The sequence below is a fragment of the Strix aluco genome, chromosome 23, assembly GCF_031877795.1.
Source record: "Strix aluco isolate bStrAlu1 chromosome 23, bStrAlu1.hap1, whole genome shotgun sequence".
In the NCBI taxonomy this organism is placed as follows: Eukaryota; Metazoa; Chordata; class Aves; order Strigiformes; family Strigidae; genus Strix; species Strix aluco.
In genome coordinates this window covers 1,976,318-1,988,362 of record NC_133953.1, presented here as the reverse complement: position 1 = coordinate 1,988,362, position 12,045 = coordinate 1,976,318, and positions in this window count along the sequence as shown.

Sequence of the window (12,045 nt, the reverse complement as noted above, 5' to 3'; positions counted from 1 at the left end):
TAAGGGGAAGCTCATTTAGTTTGAGATGCCTATAGTTGGTAGGTGAAGTCAAGGTATACTTTCAAGACAAAAACAGATGCACCCTTCATGCAGACTGAACCTTAAGCCATGTCTCCCACATTGCTTATCTTCAGATCCCATCTGGACTTCTGGCTCGAAGCATTGCTAATGAGTTCTTTCCCTCCCGTTCTTCCTTCCCTTGCTTGCCGAGGAGGAGCTTGGAACACAGGGCTGTGAATGCAAGGACTTATGCAAAGTCTATGCAGTTCTTGAGGCAAAACAGTCTGAGAGCTATTATTTATTCATTTGAATAACGCTTTTCATACATCTCTAAATGCTTTAGAGGCAAAACATTACTACAGGTTCACTGGGGCATTGGCTAGGGACTCCTTGCATTTTCAAACCATTTATTCTCAACTACAGTTTATAAAACTCTCTTAAAAGTTAAAAGACGAAATCTGGTTCCTCTTTGTTTCGTCTTACCCTTCACCACACAAGCACTTGACCTGGTATTCCTAGTTAGCTACTGTAGGGTTGCACACAGTCTGAGGTACTGGGATTGATTACATCTCTGTGGGAGAAGGAATATAGGTAGGGTAATATTTTCTTACTCGTTTTACGAGGTAAGGAAGCTCCCAGGACGGAGTCTGATAACTTCATGCATGTCCCCTAAGTGCCAGAAATCCCGCCTGAGATCAGGCAGACCAGGCCACACGAGTGCTCATGCAGGGCTGCAACCAAGGGGCGGGGGGCAGCCCCTTGATCAGCCTCATTGTGTGGTGCAGCCTCCCTTTACACCCCAGCTCATCATGTTACTGCTCAGCTCTTTCGGGTACTTCAGACAGAGATAACCTTCTTAGTATGAATGTGTACTGCACTGACCATCCTGAGCAACCACCAGGGACTTAGGTCTCTTGGAGGAGAAATGGTGCTTGCAAGAACTGAGCACCAAGAAATATTGTTAGTAATACAATGGCAATATGAATAATGAGAACAAGTTATACCTCTCTCTGGAGCTGGAGAACCACTTTTCTATCGTGTTCTCTTTCTAGGCTCAGTGCTGCGTCCAGGTAGTATTTCCACTTGCCTCCCCCAAAGTAACACAGCTACAGACCTCTTGCTTCCCTTCAACTCACTGGGAGGTTTTCTAATTAATGTGTTTGTTTCCACATTGGTACCTTTCCCTGGTATTATTAGTTTTCCATTTATATTAAATTTCCACCTTTATCCCCTTGGGGAGGGTTTAACCAACATGCTCTGATAACAGCAGGCTGGCCTGCTTACCTAGAGGGTTTTTTTCCTCCACAGCTCTGTCTTTTAGATGCCAGGAACTTCCCTTCCTCTTTGCCTGGTGCCTAAAAATAGCTAAATATAGCTCACAGAGCAGAAGCAGACTCTGCCAGTTGCTACTAGAAACTCTTTGGCATCCAAACAAGCAGCCAGTGGTTTCACTGAGGGTATTGGCTCACAACCGTGCCTGTGAGTCTCTGAAGGTGCCCCTGCCTGCGTGATGGATTACCTTCAATTCACGGTTGTGCTTAAGTGTTAGAATCCTCTGCCTCTGCTCCCAAAGCAGAGCTAAGAGGATGAGCGTGCTGACAGTATGCCTCCGTATGATGGAAAATAGTAGAAGAAAACTCAGTTCAAGATCTTATGGAAGGGGAAGTTGATTTAATTTTTATGCAAAATCTCTAAGCACATTGATCCACTGACCTTCACAACCCCATACTTGTAAAGCAAAATATATGTGTCCAAGTGGTCTGGGCAGGATCACTTGTGTGCAGCATAGAGGTTGGGATGCAGGCTCTAAGTCCATGCTGTGTCTCCTGCATACCTCTTGACTGGTGATGACAGACTAATTTTTGCATGGGTTTTATGCCCTTTTACTATAGCCTGTCTTCACGTTGGGCTAGCGTAAAAAAGCAACAACATCTGTCATTTGCTGTAGCCTTTTTGCTCTCCTGTTGTCAGAGTGCAGGGTCTGCTGCTGGCAGTCATCTGTGCTGTTGCCTTAGCAGAGTAAAGGTCTCTGGGGCTTTTTGTCTGAATGGAAACCGTGTCCTTGGTTATCAGTACAGACCATTCTTTAAACCCTCCCACATACACCTCAACTCACACTTAGCTTATACCCATCTTAGTATTCCCGCTACACTCCTTACACATATACCAACCCAAATACTTAAGCAGAAACTGGCTGTCTGCCAGAAACTTGAGTCAGGGGGAACAGGGCCTGCAGAAAACTGGCTGTTGCCACTTCTAATTTTTTCATGAAGCTAGCATGGCAGAAACTGCTGCTCCAGGAGGTGACATAGCTACTCTGCTTGTGCATGGAAGGTAGAGCCCAGAGCCATCTAATCAAGCTGCTTGTATCACTGGGGTTTGAAAGGAGACACAGCTGCTAACCCAGTTTGTCCAGTATGCCAAAGGCTCCTCCCAACAGCATACACTCCTACTGGTTAGAGATACTACTAAGGCCTACTGCTGCTTTTGTTACTTGCCATTACAGTTCCACACAAGTAAGCCAAGTTCAGTGTTAGCAGTGCTCCCAATCACCCTACCATACCCCCACCGAGGTTCTGCTAATTGGTCTTATTATCAGGTATGTCCCGAGTGAAGGTTTCCTCCCAGCATGCCCTCCTGTAATGCCCACCCCTTCTAATGGCCACAAGAGGAGGTCCTAGGGGGCCTATTTCAGCAGTAGCTTGCTGTAATGCTCTTTGTGCTATTTTGTTTTCTTTTCCCTGTGAAACTTTCTTCCCCTTCTGCATTCATACAGCAGCCAGGATAATAGTGACTTGTAATGCAGGTATTACCACAGTCTAGATGCTAAACTGTAGCTAGCTCTCCCTTCTTCTTTCCTAGACATAGCCTGTCTTCACAAAGACAAGCAAAAGCCTTCTGTTTCTGTATCCTGCTTAGTGTCAGTCTTCAGCAGCCTGCAAATGCCTTTGAGCTGCTTTTGATAGCTGTAGGGATACACCTATTTCAAGGTGGAAGTTTAGACTTTCTAGGTTTAATTTCACCTCTCAGAATTTTTGCATCAATCTCTTGTTCGTTGTTTTAATTCTGCACCTAGTAGAAAGGGCTGATTAGCTAATGGGGAGGAAGAAGCAGAGACAACAAGATAGGTGATAGCTATAAAAATGAAAATTTTATCAGATATGCAACCCCCTGAAGCACTTACAGATCTTTCTACCTACTAGTTACCATTCTCCCTTTGCTAGAGCATGAGGATGGATGGGCCCTCCTTATTCCTCCAGGTGGAAAGGGGAGTGCTTCTCTTAAGCAGCTGGTGATCTCCTGTTTAATACAGCACTGTAGTGGCAAAGAGTGTGCTTGTTATTATGATGTGATCGAGGCCACCTGCATTTAGGCGTCCCACCTTACAGCAGTGGCAGAGGTAGTCAGTAGAAGGATTATAACAGGCCTTTTGCATTCCAAGTTAATTGGGGAGAATGTGCAATTAAATATATCCTAGGAAGAAACTTCTGTGATAAGCTTGTCTCACTCAGAACAACTGATATGGGACCTCATGTTATTGAAATCATCACAGGTGACTTGGGGGCAGACAAGAGAACATCTGTCTTATATTTGATATTTTGTTTATTTTGAAGGGACTGTAAATCACCAGTGATGCTCAGAATGGCAGTAGTTTGACCCTGGGACACCAGAAGCATCAGGTAAGGAGAAAATCTGTCTTACATTTGAAATTTTTGTTTATTTTTAAGGGATTGTAAATCACCAAGAATGTTCAGATATGGAACTGCTTTGGCCTCAGGAGAGAACCATTTGCTTTTAGGTGCTTGAGATCACTAGCCTTTGGAATGTGCATCACTACTTATTTTTGACTTTTCCTCTTGATAGGAGGGACAGGAAACAATAGCTAAGAGCACAGCATATTCTTCCCTCAATTTTGAAACTCCAGTAGCTTTAGCACCTGCTTTTTGCTGGTGAGGATTCGATCAATTTGATCTTTTGTGACTGATGATATGTTAAATTTGCTGTCTTCCTGCTCTGTAAATGCTTGCTCCTGGGTAGTTGAGAATGTGTCTTCAGCCTTCTCTGCAAGCTGCTGCCGGGAAGGACAGGCTGTGCTGCTGTCTCTGTGCTCTCTGTCCTTGTGCTCTGAGGACTGGAGTTTAACCACACCTTGTCTCCAAGATGTCAAGGAGATTTATTTATCAGCTCTGCTCCATGTTGGTTTTTATGTTCTAGGGAACTCATGAGAACCTTTCACAAAAGAATTTGAGAGGTTGCTTTCTCAGCCAATGTGCTTTCGTACTGCACAACATCTCAGTTTAACTTTCCCCCAGATGCAACTTTTCTTCTTTTTGCAAACTCCAATGAAGGATGATGTTGTCACAGACCACATCTCTGATATGTGTCACAGATTTCAAAGCAGTTATGAAAGAGATTAATAGCTCTTTTCCAGTGGTGCAATTAGACGCAGAGTAGTAAGGTGATTAACTCATTTCCCTTCCCTCCATCCCTTGTAATGGATCCAGGTCTTCAGTGTTTCTATTCAAGCTCCATCTAGGATGGTTGGAGCAAGCTAGGAATGAAGCATTGTTGAAGACCTTTTATCTCCCAAATACACATTGTACCATTTAAAAAAAAAAAAAAATCAGACTCAGAAATGTTCTTGCACTTGAAACATGCAGCCTTGTTTGAAAGTCTCCGTAAATTTTTGTTTAAAAGGGATGACAGCCTGAGACTTCTTATTTGTTGGGAACTTTTCTTTTTCTGCTAAGTAGCAGCTCTGTGTGTGTGTGCACTATGAATAAGGGAGGAGGGCTGTATTTCCTATTTGGCACATGATTATTACTGGGGAATGGGACAGGACTCACAGAAAACAAAAAAGGAATTGCTAAAAAGAAAGGAATCCTGTTATATGACTGGAAGGCTTCTTGCCCTCAGGCAGACTTGGGATCTTCCAGCTGCTAGCCTGCAGGGGCAGCTCTCCCAGCAGGAGCTGAGAAGTGTTGCTGGAGAGAAGCCAAAGAGGTGGTGCTTTGGCCAGTGGGTAAATAGAGGCTGTCAGCTCTAAATCCCTTATAGGTCTCCACTTCTAAGTGGATTGCCAGAGAAATAAATCAGAGAAAGGAAAATTCTGTGAGAAGGAAAAGGCAGTATTTAATGTACTTGAACTATTGCAGAAGAACAGTGCAAAAGCAGTGCTGTGAGGAAGGGTTGCTGGAGGAAAGTCTAGCCACAGTCTGCTCTCTAAATGTTGTCAATTGTTGCAGTACCTTATACGCGATATGCAGGTTGCTCTGCCAGGCTGGTGGGTGAGAAATCTTTCTTCTGCAGACAAGAATGTGGTATAAACCCAAGCTGAGACTTTCAGAGTGTGTATATTTGTTATAGGGGAGAGAGGGAGGAGAGGAAACCTGTTCCAAAGACCTACAGGGAAGTCTGTTTATCTCAAAATCTGTACTCTAGACCCGCACTAGGGCTACAAAGAGGTTTACAGGCTGATGCCCTGAGCACCCATAGGATTGAGTCCAGGGCAGATTTTGGCCTTACTTCCACAAGAGATGACTTCCCAGCGGCTGCACTGAAGCCACTGCAGTTACCAGTAATATCAGTACATTTCAGGAGGGACCCCAAGCACGAAGAAGTTCTGCTTCCAGGGCCTTGCAAATCTGTAGTCCCTATGGCAAACAAGATTATCTCAAATGTAGTAGCTTGAAACCAGTAGTGGACTTGGCAGCATTAGGCTTGCAGTTGAACTTGATCTTAAGAGTCTTTTCCAACCTAAATGATGCTATGATTCTATGAAAATCTGTTCATGTGCCTTCTGTGTAAACATGCTGCTGAAAATATCATCAGCCAGTGACGCCGTCTGTTGTGGCTTGTTGGCTGAATTTTGGATCTTAAAAGCATTTCGTTCCCCATCATTCCCCCACTACAGAATCACAGAATCACCTACAACAACTCTTCCTGTAGCAGTTACAGGTCAAACAATAAGTGCAGCATTAATGTATGTGGAATAAAAGCAATCCTGGTCCCCATGTCCCTACAGAATTCATTTTGTACCTAGCCTGATAGAGAGGTAATTTATCCTAGAAATGATGACTTAAAGTTTGGCCATTTGGTATAGTTCCAAGAGGCACACAGTACATTTGGCTTGGAATTAATGCAGGAAAGGACTTTCAGACGTTTTAACAGGGCAGAACAGTTGCAGGAACTGGAAGGTATTCTTGAGAACATTCAATGTCGCCCTAAATTAGACCATAAAAAGTAAGTGCTTTTTAAAAGCAATTTTGCACAGTAGGGTCTGCATTGTCAGAGCTCCCTCATGATTTAGAGGTTCTCCTTCCTTGCGACTCCTGCAAAAATTCAGGAAACAGGAGTCTGGCTGCTGTGAAAAATACCCCTGTCTTTAAATTTAGAGGAAAAGCTGTATATATAAATGTGATAAACATCTATAAACCAGAGCCCCTAAAACTGGGACTCGGACAGCAGAGGTGTGAAGCACTGTCATGTGAAGAGCAAACCTGGATTTTAACCCTTCTGGTTTTACTATACTGAGTATAAAGGTTGCTAGTGCTCTGATGCTTTTCTCCTGTCTTGGCTGTGGTACTTACACGGCATGCGATGAAGAAGAGAAGATCCCATAGCACAGAAGTGGCTTGTTTGTCATAAAGCTACTTTTTTTTCTTTGCTCTTTCTATTATGTCATTTAAGTCACACTCAAAGCTGCTACTTGGTTTCCAGCATTTCCTGAGCACTCATGGAAAATAGTAGTGTCAAGGCTCAACAGGCTATTTCATTGAAATAAGAAGGAAAGATGAAATGGAGATCCAAACAAAAGTGGTGTAGAGCCTCATCCAAGGACAACTGCATTTTGTGGGTTTGATAATTCAGAGGTGGTTTTTCCAGAAAGATAACCTGACAGGAAAGCTTTTGAAACAGAACTAACAAAGTCTTGGACTTGTCTTTCTGCGACCCATTCCTGAGGAAGGGCAGCTGGGACTTTTGCGTTCCTCAAGGCTGGGAATAACAGGAGGGAAGAAATCCACTGGCAAAGACTTACCATTTATCTATTCAGACTGGTCAGACTAATTTTTCTGGAGCAGGTCTTTGTATTTTCAGTAGCAATGAAGATACTTTTCCTTGATAAATGAATAAATGACCCTGTAGATGTATCCTGAAAGTATACATCCTCATCTTACCATCTCCAGTCTTTCCTCATCTCTGTTCTTGCCTCTAGGCATTTTCATTAGATCTCCAGTTTCTCTCTCCTGCTGACTTCCTCAGGTGTTTTAGCTATTCCAACCCTTGACTCCTTTAGTCATGCTTACTGGCTTGTTTGCTCAGACATGCAGATTGCAGAAAGCAATCAAAACATTTTCTTGACAGCCTGAGAAATTATATCCCTAACAACTTTATCCATCAATACTATGTTCAAAATAGTCATGAGGACACTTTGCGAATAAAACATCTTGAAGAATCTCTATAAGAAAGAAATATCAGGCTTTTCTAAATCAGTCTTCTGGGAGAATATGCTGTTAGATGGGACTTTGGGGATGGTCAGTCCCTGGATGGCTCTGTTGCTCCTTGTTGGGAAGTGGTATTGTCGTTGCTGCTGATCCACATCCCCACGTGTGCCTCCTTGCCACTGCTTGCTTTCAGCTCCTCTCTCGAGGGTTCCTGAAGGAAGGGGTAGGAGTCCTCTGGTTCACTGGGTGCCCTGCCAGAGCCTCATTCATAGTAAACTGCTATAACCATGAAGCCCCTGCCTTGCTGTTTTCATTTGTGTAGCTGCAGATACAGCCCATTCCTGCTGGCTGGCAGCCGGACCATGACAACATCCAAGAGTCTGCACTCTCTTCTGCATCCCAGATATCCAAGCAAGGAGCTCTGGGCGTCCTTTACTTCCCCTCTGTTACTACCTTAGTCCTCTCTAGAATCAAAGGAAAACATTGGTAACAACTAATTTTTGTATGGTTCAACAATTTTTGTTAAATGTTTTGTTTCTCTGCAAAAACAAATAGAGACCATCACAACTCCATGTCCTTATGCTTTGTTGTTAAACATAAGAGTTTCTCTCCTTCGGTGACAGGGCTTTATTCAAATATGTTATTGTAAGCATATAACTTGCCGCTGCCTAAAGCACCCTCTATGGCCAGCATCTCTCTCCCACTGCCCAGTTTTCTTCTCCCCTTAACTTCTCTGTCGTTCAGGCCACTCCTGGCCATCAACTTTAATCTGCTTTTGCCTCCCTCGTCTTTGGGTCAGTTCTCATTAGCTGCAGTGCCACCTCCCTTGCTGTTCCTGCGATACTAATATGAATGGGAATTGGCTTATAAATGGGACAACACTAAGGCTAAGCTCAACAGAAGCTTCAGTGGGTTAAGAAAACAATGTGGAGAGGAATTAGTGCAGGGCCGCAAGATGCTGGCCTTTCCCAGAGTCTCAATGAAAAGCCCTTTCAGAGCCATTTAATTTCCTCTGTCAGTGGATGGACTGGATGACCCAGGGGACAAGAGACCTCTTAGTTCTAGTGTATACCTTGTTGCTCTGGGTCAACTTACAGGGTTTAAAATTTTCTGAAAATGTGCACTCAGACAAAAAAAAGGGAAAAAAACCCCAGCCTGGTAAATAACATTCCCTTCCCCATCAAGTGCTTAACAGCGAAGGACAAGACACAAGCACAGCTCAGAAAGCCTTATTCTAATCTCTAATGACATATCAAGCTAGCAACAGGCGGAGGAGGAGCTCTTAAGTACAACAGCCAAGAGCAAAAGAGAACAGTAACTTTTTTATATTTGTAGTACTTTTGTCACATCTATTGGGGTAGCTCTTAATTGTTATAGTAGTAGCTGTGCCTTACAGCTCTGCCACTGAATCAGGATCTTTTCTGACTCAGTTTCTAAGTCCCAGCTATGGTCTATGTGTGGGCTTTGTAGAAGCAGCTAAATTAGTGCAAACTGGAAGTGTACATTCATGCTTTACATGACTCTAGTTCGACACAAAGGTAACCAGGCAATCTGCAAACAACTGTGTCAATTAAATGTTTTCCTAAGCACTGGCTTGTTGCTTATCTTATCTCCTGTTCCTCTGCCAGGGGATCAGCACGTGAATGCTTCCCAAGCCATGCCGGTCAAAATGGGCCGAGTGGACAAAAGCCAGGTAGTAAATCCAGTACATCTAGAGAGGGAGAGTGCCCTGTATACAGCCTTGTTGTTACTACTCTTCAGGCTATTGTGTGATGCAAGGTGCCCTTGAAACTTGCTTAAATGCTTGCACTTAGGGGGAAAAAAAAATCTGATAGCGCAAATCTTTGCAAGAGAAAGACAGCAGAAGGCAGGGAAGGTACTACACACCTCTGGGTTAGAAAGAGTCCCTGCTGAGGAGTAACTTCATAGCTTCATTTGACCACATGTTGCTGAACTCCATCTGGAAAAATCATTGGATAAAATTTTCTGGCCTGAGCTACTGCAGGTCAAGAGATCAGAATAAAATGATTGCTGTTGCCCTGTCTAGCTGAAGTCTCTTACGGGAAATGATGAAGCAAGACGGCATCCAGTCTCTGCTTTGCGAGTGAGCCAGAGAGACCTGTAAACAGATGTGGGGAGCCGGCTGCTGCTAACACCCTGCTCTGCTCCCACCAGGCATACAGGAAAATCATACAACTGACAAGTTATTTTAACAAGGTGGTGAAGGGTAGGCAGAAACTCAGCTATTTGCATACAAAGTATTGAGATAATGAAAAAGTCAAATTAAAAGCATAAATCAGGTACCTCATGGTTTAATCATGAGGACTGGCAGAACTACAATATCCTTTACAACAGCAGATGTCCCTGCAATGGCAGTGCCTTGAAGGATCTTTTCGCTGGAGGAATTGAGATGAATTTTGACACCCCAGACAAATCTACACGGGGCTTTTCCTTTTCCTTCTCCTGTTGGCTTTTGTGAACATCTTAAATTAGAATCAGCACTTGTTTCCATATCAGGAATGAGTCCAAGGATGGTGTCAGTGGTTTGTGTTTTGTGCCAGCTTTGCAATGTCTTGATTGCAAAAGCTGCTCTTTTCCCAGCTTCCTCGATCTTTGGGTCTGGAGCTTTTAATTGGAGGTGAGCAAAGTGATCTTGTCAGTCATGCAACCCCTTCTCTATTTATCTTGCCAAGATTCCCTGCCCCACCCCCCCCACCCCCAAAAAAAAGCGGGGGAGGGGGGAAATATGAAGCATATACAGGAGAAATAAATGAAACCTAAGAGCAGCATTTTACCTTGTCTATCCTGGCAAGAATTCAGCATATCTTTCATTCTGATCCCCAAGGCTTTCACAGAATGCCAGTTTATAAACCTCACCCTATTTTGCCATGCTCATGAGAGGAAATGGACTCAGCAACAGACCAGCTGATTTCTGTGTGTCCCTCTTACAGTGTGGCAGCGTGTCCTGCAGGCAGGCACTGAAGGCTAAATACTTCCAATAAGGGAGAGGAAGGTCAGGTTTTTTGAAGCTGTCATCAGAAACCACTCCAGAGAACTCTGCAAACAAATCCCTCTGCTGAAAGGTGGTGATTAGATGTAAGCACACTGTGCATGAGAGAAAGGTTTTCAGAGCATGTCTGAAAGGAGGAAAAAAATGAGTGCTGTTTGAAGATTAGAACATGAGTTCGCGTACCATTGAGGGACCTGTAAAGAATGACTGTGTCTTCAGAAACAAAATTAATACATATGTTGGTAAATTATGAGAGCCTTACAAAATGGGGTCTCTGTTCTGATGGTAGGGAATATGAATTTGATCATAAACTGACTGCTTGGAAGTGGTGCAGCACCAATTTATGGGTGGTTTTTTTTTTTTTTTCCTGCACTGTTATTTTTATTACAATGAAATAAACAGTGCAACTGTCAAGAAGGCTTGGTGGGCTGAGGACTAGACACACACCTATTAATGTTGCTCCCCAAAGATAGATGTAGGTTCAAATCTTACTTCTGCCACAGTCTAAACATTACTGAGAAGGTGATGTTCTTTGGCCTGTACTAAGCGTCGCAACCACCCCTTCTGGCAGCACAATCCTTGCAACTGTGCCTGTCACGTAAGGACCCCTTCTCCATTGAGATTTCTTAGCTAAGTGAAGGACTTAAACCTAAGGACTGAAAAGCTGTTTCAGTACACACACACACACACACATATCCATGATGGGGGAAGGATCTTGTAATTTTGTAACCTACAATTTTAAAATGTGATGGTGTCCAGGTGTTATAAAAACCTTTTTGTTACTCAGAGGAAGTCACCATCTCTAATGTTAAAGGGATCACTTTCTCTAGTTATGTTTTTTGTTTAAAACACTGAACTCTTACCTGTTGCAGACTTTGGCTTAATTGAAGTTTCACAGTCTCAATTGCTTCTGGTTTAATTTTGATCTGACCTTGATATTCTTGGTGTGTCACGTCTCATCTGCAGTACGAACCAGTGCTGTGAGCAGCTCCTACAGAAACACCTTCCTCCTTAACACAGGAACTCTTCTGGCCACCTGCAGCTCAGTTTAAATTCCTTCTTCTCTTTATTTTTTTAATGCTGAGCATGATCTAAGCTGGCCCCATACTTATAATATTCTCCACTGCAATCATCTGTTGCGTCTGCAGAATTTGTGGGTAGAAAATGGCTTGAGAAACTGTAATCCAAAGGTCACATCCCTGCAGTTTGCTCACTGGCACTCTGTTGCCATCAGTTTTGAGGAGTCTGGTTGCTGGGCTAACAGGAGACTCGGGCAACTGTTGTTTTGGGGACACCTCAGAATCTTTCAAATAAGCCCTGGTCAGATACGGCTCCTAAAATACAACACGAGCCACCAAACCTGCCACCCCCAACGGACTTAGCACCTGGGCATGTTTCAGTGGCATTACCGTGGTTGAGCACTCAGTGATAAACATATTGGTAAGGTTCCTCCTTCCTCATCAGAGCCTCATAAAACAACTTGGAATGATACTCATTTAATGCATCACATCCTGCAGTGCAAGGTACATGTAAGAGCTGTTTATCTAATAACACTGTCTCGCTGCAGAGGGACCAGCTAGTCCTGTGCCA